Source organism: Protopterus annectens, chromosome 13.part0, assembly GCF_019279795.1.
Source record: "Protopterus annectens isolate FY-2018-M chromosome 13.part0, PAN1.0, whole genome shotgun sequence".
NCBI lineage: Eukaryota > Metazoa > Chordata > Ceratodontiformes > Protopteridae > Protopterus > Protopterus annectens.
This window is the reverse complement of record NC_056747.1, coordinates 1,013,775,321-1,013,782,155: the sequence shown is the minus strand read 5'-3', so window position 1 is coordinate 1,013,782,155 and position 6,835 is coordinate 1,013,775,321. Positions and strand designations below refer to the sequence as shown.

At 44.6% G+C, this 6,835-nt stretch overlaps 1 pseudogene; it reads left to right on the top strand.

Moving 5' to 3' along the window:
• The first annotated feature begins 361 nt into the window (after positions 1-361).
• Positions 362-6,577, top strand: LOC122788013 (annotated as a pseudogene).
• The last annotated feature ends 258 nt before the right edge of the window (positions 6,578-6,835 follow it).

Genomic DNA, 6,835 nt, shown 5'->3' with positions numbered 1-6,835 from the left:
GAGGCGTTCACTGTGACATCACATCTTCCTTTGTCATTTCTGAATAACTAGCATTACCTGTATTTTTGGAAGGGTGTCATAAGTACTGACATGGCAAAGAATGAAATAAAGGAAGTCAAGCAGTGGATTCCTGCAACAAAGTATCACATTACATCACGTCACTGAAATGAATGCTAATCCATGTAACTAGTGAACAAGTACTGACTTTTCGTACTCGGGGAAAATGTATGCTTTGTGCCTTAAAGATCATGATGCTTAAAGTAGAAATGGCTTTTATTCTGTTCCTTGCAAGTACTAAAACACGTAAAAATAAAACATCAAGAAAGTCTGTTTGACTACAAGTTAGACTTAAACAGAGGTAATGGGTGTTCTACTAAGTCAACTTCAGGAATCTCTGGCAAGTTTCTATCATCCAAGAACAAGAGTTCTTCTGCTGGGTTTAGATTCTGCTGGTAAAAAGTACAGTTTTGTACCTACCATAAATGTAGATGTCCGATAGGTATGCATCTGCAGTCATCACATATGGGTTGTCCTGCCTCAGGCAGCCCTTCGGTCGGCCGGATTCCAAAGTCTGGGTCCGGCGTCGGCTGATGTCGCCCTTTCCCCAACGTCAGAGCACCTGGGGTATAAAAGCATCAGCCGACGCCATCTTCCTCAGTGTTTCTTGCCCCAGATGCCAGGTGCCCTCAAAGGAAGGTTAAATTTGGAGAAATGCAATAAATTCCAAACATGCACAGAAATATATGTGTACACACACACACATATATATATATATATATATATATATATATATATATATATATATATATATATATATATATATATATATATATATATATATATATATATATAAAACAAATACACCATAATAGATAACCCCAGCTAGCTATGAGAGGGAAAAGTACCCAATAAATACCACAGAGGGGAAGGAGGGAGGGTAAACCTGACTGCAGATGCATACCTATCGGACATCTACATTTATGGTAGGTACAAAACTGTACTATGTCCTTCAAGGATGCATCTGCAATCATCACATATGGGTACAATACCATAGCCAATCTGGGGGTGGAGGATCTATGTAAAGGATGGTGTAGCTAAAATGCCCTGCAGGACTGCCGTAGCAAAGCCTGCTCTGGATCTGGAATATAAAGGTAAATTGTAATGCTTGGAAAATGTATGCACGGAGCTCCATGTAGCAGCTTCTAAAATGTCCTTGGTAGCCACCCCTCTTAAGAAAGCTGTGGAGGTGGCTGTGGCTCTGGTGGAATGAGGTCTAATGTTAGCTGGCACAGTTTTTCCATGAAAGGAGTAACAAAAACGAATGCAATTCCCTATCCATTTTGAAATTGTCTGTTTGGAAATTGCTTTCCCTTGTGCACCAGCAGCATATGCTACCAACAAGTGGTCAGTTTTTCTGTAGCTTTTAGTTCTGTCCAAGTAGTAGCGCAACTGTCTGTGTATGTCCAGGGTGTGCAGAAGTTTCTCCCTTTTGTTTTGTGGATTTGGAAAGAAGGCAGGCAGGTGAATAGCTTGGTTTAATGAGACCCTGGATACCACCTTTGGCATAAATGAAGGATTGGTTCTCAATGAGACTCTGTCTTGATGAAAAATAAGAAATGGCTGTACTGCCATGAGGGCCTGTAACTCAGATACTCTTCTTGCTGAGGTTATGGCCAGAAGGAAGGCAGTCTTCCAAGACAGGAACTGTAGTTCTGCAGATGCTTCTGGCTCAAAGGGAGGCAGAGTTAGCTTTTCCAACACAAAGTTAAGGTCCCAAGTAGGCACTGGAGGTGTCCTTGGAGGATTGATGTTTTTAATTCCTCTTAGAAACTGTCTTAGGAGAGGATGAGAAAAGACAGGTGGATCAGTATTGTACTCTGCTGAAATTGCTGAAGCATGAATTTTAATGGAAGAGTAAGACAGGCCATTGTGGAGCATTTCTGCCAAGTATTCCAGGATATGTGCCATGTTCATCACTGTCGCATCTAGGCCCTTTGTGGTGCTCCAAGTGTGAAATCTTTTCCATTTTGCTGAATATGCCTTTCTTGTGGAAGGCCGGCAAGCTTCCATGATGATATCCTTCACTCTCTTGGATAGCTTATCCTGAGGAGGAGTCAAGGTATTTTCCAGGCTGTTAGTTGCAAGGTTTTCAGGTTGGAATGCAGAGTTTTGTAATTGTGCTGTCTCAGGAGAAGTGGCCATTGAGGAAGAGGCCATGGTTTTGTACGTGACATGCTCTTTAACAGTGGGTACCAGTGCTGTCTTGGCCAGTCCGGAGCTATCAGAATCACTTTTGGCTGCTCTGTCCTGATCTTCAGTAAGACCTTGGTCATTAATGGAAGAGGTGGAAATGCATACACTGTTAGAGTTCTCCAGCTGAAAGAGAGGGCGTCCACTTTCCATGTTTGTGGGTGGTATGTCCTTGAGCAGAATTTCTTCAGCTGATGATTGTGAGGGGAGGCAAAAAGATCTATGTCCGGCCTTCCCCATGATTGTGTTATCTGTAGGAAGATGTCTGGGTGCAGTATCCATTCGTGTGCATCCATGATATTTCTGCTTAAGCTGTCCGCTAGTATATTGTCTTTTCCTGGCACAAATTGGGATTGCAGCTCTATATTGAGTTTCAAGGAGAGTTCCCATAGATTCATTGCCAGTCTGCAAAGAGGGTAGGAATGGGTGCCTCCTTGCTTGTTTATGTACCACATAACTGTGGTGTTGTCTGTCCTTATTAGCAGGTGGCCTTGATGCAGAAAGAGTTTGAAGGCCTTGATTGCATGTATCACTGCCAGCATTTCCTTTTGGTTTATGTGCATGCGTAGCTCCTTTTGTGACCATAGTCCTTGAATACATCTGCCCTCCATGTGTGCTCCCCAACCGTGGTCTGAAGCGTCGGTTGTAATGGTTTGGTAATGCTGAAGGGCAGACCCCTGTTTGACTGGCTTGCTTGAGCCCACCACAGAAATTCCTTTTGGAGGCATGGAATGAGTGGGATCAAAGTTTCTAAGCTGTGACTGTGCTGAGTCCATAAACTCCTTAGGTACCATTGTAGTTTTCTCATATGCAGCCTTGCTTGTGGAATCAGAAGAATGCAAGATGCCATGTAACCCAGGGCCTGCAGGATTTTCCTTGCAGTCAGCTGAGTTTGTCTTGTCAGATTCTTGAAGTAATCCGGTAGTTGTCTTTGTTTTTCTTCTGTGAGAAAAGCCATTTGGGTGGTTGTGTCTAGATCCGCACCCAGAAAAGTTATTCTTTGGGATGGAACAAGTCTTGATTTGTGAATGTTGACTGTATATCCCAAAGCCTGCACTAGGTGGATGGCATAATTCAAGTCCTTTACCAAAGATTGTTGGCTGTCCACTTGTAAAAGGCAGTCATCCAGATATGGGTATATTTGAATCCCCTGAAGTCTGCAGTGTGCAATTACTGATGCCAGGCATTTTGTGAATACTCTGGGCGCAGTAGATAAGCCAAAGGGCAATGCTGAGAATTGATAATGCTCTGAACCTGCAAGAAATCTGAGGTGTCTTCTGCAACTTTGTCTGATAGGGACATGCAGGTATGCCTCCTTGAGGTCTAGAGTCACCAGCCAAGACCCCTTGCCCAGCATGGGAAGGAGTTGCTGTAGAGTCAGCATTTTGAATTTTGGCACAATGAGATAAGTATTCAGTGTGGACAAGTCGAGAATAGGCCTCCATTGATTTTCTTTTCTTGGAACAAGGAATAGTCTGGAATAAAATCCTTGGCCTTGTTCTGAAAGCGGAACCTTTTCTATAGCTTTCATTTGCATTAAGTAGGATATTTGTTTCAAAGCCTCTGCCCTTTGATTTGGTGGCAGGTTTGGCATGCCTTTTGTTTTTGGCAATGTGTGAAAATGGAACCTGTATCCTTTGTCTATTATTTGCAGTGTCCATTTGTCTCTTGTAATACTGTGCCAATTTTCTGAGAATAAAGAAAGCTTTCCTCCCAAAGCTGCTTTTAATTGAGCCCTGGTTGGCGGAGTCAAAGCAAAGTCATTGAGTCTGTCCTTGTGCAGCTGTTGTAGGTCCTGCACTATCTCTCTGGTTGGGAGGCTGCCATTGACGTCCTCTGTAGGAGCCTCTAGCTTGCCCTCTACCTCTGGCACGCCTGTTCTTGCCTCTCTGAAATCTTTCTGTGTCCGGAAAGGACCAATTCTTGGTAGGCCAATTTCTGCTGAATCTTGGTGGTTGGACCTGTAGAAAATCTTTGACTGTTTGTACAGATTTTGCCTTTTCCACAAATTTCTTTAAGACCTCCTGAGCAGTGGAGCCAAATAACTTTTGCTTTTCCAGTGGAGCATCCAGAAGCTTAGCTTTAACATGGTCTGGCAGAGATTGTTCCTTCATGCCTACGTATGACTGCACCTGTCATAGCTGACCTACATGAATCTTCCAATGCATCATAACCACACTGCAAGAAATATTTGCTAACCTGCTGGGGGTTATGTACCAGATCCTGAAGTGATTTGTGATCTAGGGGTTCGGGTGAAGACAGTTTCTTATGCAATTCATCTAACAAATACTCTTGGTACTGTATCATATGAAATTGACAATTTAATGCCCTCATAGAAAGAGTAGCAGAAGTATACACTTTTTTACCCCATCTCTCTAAAGCCCTGGACTCCCTTTCAGAGGGGAGTGGATTTTTAGTTGTGGCAGCTTTAACCCCTTTAGGGCCCTGGGAAATAGTTTCTGGATCAGCAGAGTGGGCCTTGTAAAGAAAATGATGTGAGTCCGGGACCCTGTAGTACCTATCGGGTTTGACAGGGGCCGGAGGAAGAGTGTCAGGGGTTATGCTAGACTCAGAGTACACATCATCAATGACATTCAAAACAGGAGGAATAGCCAAAGGTCTATGCTGAGGTAAATGCAGAAAAGTTCTTAATCTTTTCCTGGAATCAGAGAATTCTTGGCCCTGCCATTTGAAATGCTCTCTCATAGTGTGAAGGGTCTCCCTGAAGGATAGTTCTTCAGGAGAGGAGGCCGAGGGGATAGATTCCTCTGCATCAGAGTCCTCATAGGCCGAAAAAGCCTCCTCCTGGTAGTCCGAGAGAGCAGAGCCATCAGAGGCCTCCTCTGAGGAGTGGGGATCAGAGGGCTCAACCCTGGGCCTTTTGTCTAGAGGAGGTTGAGAGCCCCTGTCCGGATGAGGCTGGGAGTCCCTAATTAAGGAAATAAGGTCCTCTGCTAAGGTTAGAATCTGTGAACTTGTAGAAGATCCCTGAGGAATAACCCTGGGAGGCATAGCTTTTGTGTGTTTAGCAGCTTTAGCCCTGGTGAATGCCTTTATGGACATGGATGCAGGAGGCCTGGCTGCACCACGTGCTGGAGTAGTTTTGTCTAGAGGTATGGTGTCGGAAGTTTCCAAGATACCAGTTTCTGAAGGAAATTCAATAACTGACTCAGCAGGGGCCTCCGGGGCCGAGGTTGTCGGTTGAGCGGTTTCGGGGGTCGGAAGCACCAAGGACTCGGTTTCAGCTGAGACCGAGACACTCGCGGTAGGCCTGGCCATGGTTTCAGCTGAAAACGTGGCCCATGTATGTCGGTCCTTGTCCTGCCGTTTCTTTGTTAAATGTGAAGTCGGAGTCTCCGACGGCATATTGTACGAAAAACTAGTCCCAAAAAATTCCTCTGCAAACTTCGCCCGACGTCTAAGAGTGCGTCGGTTGAAGGAAGCACAGGCTGAACAGGCCGAGACGTCGTGGTCTGGGCCTAGGCAGGGGAGGCAGTAAGAGTGGAAATCCTTATGAGGTATTTGTTTCCCACAAGTTAAGCAATTATTAACTTTATCTGACATCGGCTGAGGCAAGAAAGAGTCCCCAACGGGGTACTTAGCTTTTGAAGTCTTCGATAGCTGAATTACAGGAGCTGGCCGACCGGCACTTGCGAACTGCTTCTGCTTCGGGCACCACGCGGCAAGAAAGACTGAGGAAGATAGCGTCGGCTGACGCTTTTATACCCCAGGCGCTCTGACATCGGGGAAAGGGCGACATCAACCGACGCCGGACCCAGACTTTGGAATCTGGCCGACTGAAGGGCTGCCTGAGGCAGGACAACCCATATGTGATGACTGCAGATGCATCCTTGAAGGACATCAACAATCTTATACAAACTAAAGCTGAAGTCAACTTCAGCACCATCCCGACTATAGGCTTTAATGTGGAAACGTGAGATCCAGTCAAAAATGTATCACTTACAGTCTGGGATGTTAGCTTTGGGGCAACAGTACATCAACACTTTTCTTTGTGGAGACATTATTTTGATGACACAGAGGGGCTGTTGTTTGTGGTGGACAGTGCAGATCCAGTAAGGTTTAATGAGATCAGAACAACCCTGAAATTGGTTTTAGAGACTGAAGAGATGCACAGAGTTCCATTTGTGATCTTGGCCAACAACCAGGCCCTTTCGAATTAGTACAGCTACTGGGTTTACAGCAGTTTCAAGGGCACAAGATGCACGTTCAAGGCTGCTCTGCCATCACTCGGGAAGGACTTCAGGAAGGCGTGGAGAGACTCATCTACTTAGTGAAAGATAATAAGTATCTTTCTCACAGATCATAAAATATGAAGAGTCATGCTAGTAATATTTCCAAAATATTTATATCAATGAGTGCATAACTTGGCCATATGTATAATATTCTATGTCAGCCCTATACGATTCCTGAAGAAAACTGAATTATTATTATTGTTATTATTATTTATACTGTGGTGGTGGTGCTGCGGTAGCGTTGTCGCCTCACAGTAAGATGGTGTCCTGTTCGATTCTCAGCTAAAGCGTCTTCTGTGTGGAGACGTGCATGAATGGGCGTACCTTCGTTG